The following is a 2500-nucleotide window of genomic DNA, read 5'->3' on the forward strand; positions in this document are numbered from 1 at the left end:
AGCGTGTCAAGAAAAGAGAAAAAAAAAATGACAAAGTCCCAACGGGGAGAGTTTAAAAGTGTATCCGGCGGGCCTGGAGGCCCGAGGCGGCCCGGAGGGGCGACCAAATGCCGCTGCGAGCTCCAGTAGAGTACCCAGCGTGTCAAGAAAAGAGAAAAAAAAAATGACAAAGTCCCAACGGGGCCAGTTTAAAAGTGTATCCGGCGGGCCTGGAGCCACGAGGCGGCCTTAAAGTGCTGGGAAATGCGACGTGGAGTGGCGCTGTCCAGCCTTTAAAAGTGTATCCGACAGGCCTGCAGCCCCGAGGCGGCTTTAAATTGCTGGGAATTGCGACGTGGAGTGGCGCTGCGACGTGGAGTGTCGCTGTCCAGCCTTCGGTGCTGAACCGCAAGCCCGCCGAGCGAATGAACACGACGCACGGACGGCCGGTGGCACGTCATAGAGCGGTTTAAAATACAAGAGGGACGGCCGGAAGCCCCTCCGGCCCCGCTGTAAAGTGTGTGAAAACGAGGGCGGGACCCCCGGCGCCCTAAAGCGGCTCGGCGTTGCGAGGAGAGCCGCTGCAAAGTGTGTGAATTTCACGCGGGAGGCTGGCGGCTCGCTGCCCGCTTTGCCCGGCTTTGAAACACGCCGCAAAGTGTATTAAATGAGGGCGGGAGGAAGGCCGCTCGCTGCCCGCGCTGCCCTGCTTTGAAACACGCCGCAAAGTGTATTAAATGAGGGCGGGAGGAAGGCCGCTCGCTGCCCGCGCTGCCCTGCTTTGAAACACGCCGCAAAGTGTATTAAATGAGGGCGGGAGGAAGGCCGCTCGCTGCCCGCGCTGCCCTGCTTTGAAACACGCCGCAAAGTGTATTAAATGAGGGCGGGAGGAAGGCCGCTCGCTGCCCGCGCTGCCCTGCTTTGAAACACGCCGCAAAGTGTATTAAATGAGGGCGGGAGGAAGGCCGCTCGCTGCCCGCGCTGCCCTGCTTTGAAACACGCCGCAAAGTGTATTAAATGAGGGCGGGAGGAAGGCCGCTCGCTGCCCGCGCTGCCCTGCTTTGAAACACGCCGCAAAGTGTATTAAATGAGGGCGGGAGGAAGGCCGCTCGCTGCCCGCGCTGCCCTGCTTTGAAACACGCCGCAAAGTGTATTAAATGAGGGCGGGAGGAAGGCCGCTCGCTCGGTCGGGGGGGGGGGGTGTTTGAAAATATGACAGAGTGTCAAATGAATGGCGGTCAATGGGGGAAAAATGTTTGAAAATATGACAGAGTGTCAAATGAATGGCGGTCAATGGGGGAAAAATGTTTGAAAATATGACAGAGTGTCAAATGAATGGCGGTCAATGGGGGAAAAATGTTTGAAAATATGACAGAGTGTCAAATGAATGGCGGTCAATGGGGGAAAAATGTTTGAAAATATGACAGAGTGTCAAATGAATGGCGGTCAATGAGTGTTTTGGTCAACCAGGGATTTTTGCTTAGACGGGAGAAGGTAAAACAGCCGACAGGGGGGGGGGGGGGATACCTTACCTTCTCCCGTCTATGCGAAATTCCCTGGTTCACCAAAACACCTCATGCACGATTTGAGAAACCGACTTTTTAGAAACCTTGACTACCAGGGTTTAGACCGAGGAAACGTGCGTTTTGAGGCCGATTTTGACGCACTGAAACACGGACTGATGCCGGCGAGGGCCGCTCCTCTGGTTCTTTTTTTTTTTTTTTTTTTTTTTGCCCCCGAGTGAGAACTTTTTCCAAGTTCTCCTCCGCAGCTCACGCCCAGGCTGCGCGTATGATGTGTCCGACAGGCGAGCGCCTTCACCGGCCTCGCGCGGCGGCCTCGCCCCGCCCCTCCACGCCGGTTCTCCCGCTTGACAGCCGAGAGGGCGGCTGTTCATATGATGTGTTCGACAAGCGAGCGCCTTCACCGGCCTCGCGCGGCGGCTTCGCCCGGCCCCTCCGCGCCGGTTCTCCCGCTCCACAGCCGAGAGGGCGGCTGTCGGTATGATGTGTTCGACGAGCGAGCGCCTTCACCGGCCTCGCGCGGGGCGTGAGACCGGAAAGACAGACCGTGGTGAGAATGGAGAAGACAGACCGTGGTGAGAATGGAAAAGACAGACCGTCGTGAGAACCTCCAAGACAGACCGTCGTGAGAACCTCCGAGACAGACCGTCGTGGGACCGGAGCGACAGACCGTCGAGAGAACTGACCGATTGGCAAACCTGACCCGCCACGGGGGGCCCCCGCCGGCCGGCGCTCGCGCCGGTGTTCGGGCGGACGGTTCCCCCGACCTGCGGCTTGGCCTCGATGGGCGAGGGCGGACACGCGGCGTGAGCCTCGATCGGCCAGGCAACCCCCCCGGGGGCCCCCTGGTCGGCGTCGCGGTCCCCCCGCCCGACCCGATTGAAGCGAGATCGAGACGACCCGTCTGACCCGGCCGTCCTCCAACGGCGCCCCGCCGGTTCGGCCCCCAGCGTCCCCGCCGTCTCCCCCGGACCGTGGTCCGGGGCCCGGGCGGGGCT

The sequence above is a fragment of the Doryrhamphus excisus genome, unplaced genomic scaffold (assembly GCF_030265055.1).
Source record: "Doryrhamphus excisus isolate RoL2022-K1 unplaced genomic scaffold, RoL_Dexc_1.0 HiC_scaffold_34, whole genome shotgun sequence".
Lineage (NCBI taxonomy): Eukaryota > Metazoa > Chordata > Actinopteri > Syngnathiformes > Syngnathidae > Doryrhamphus > Doryrhamphus excisus.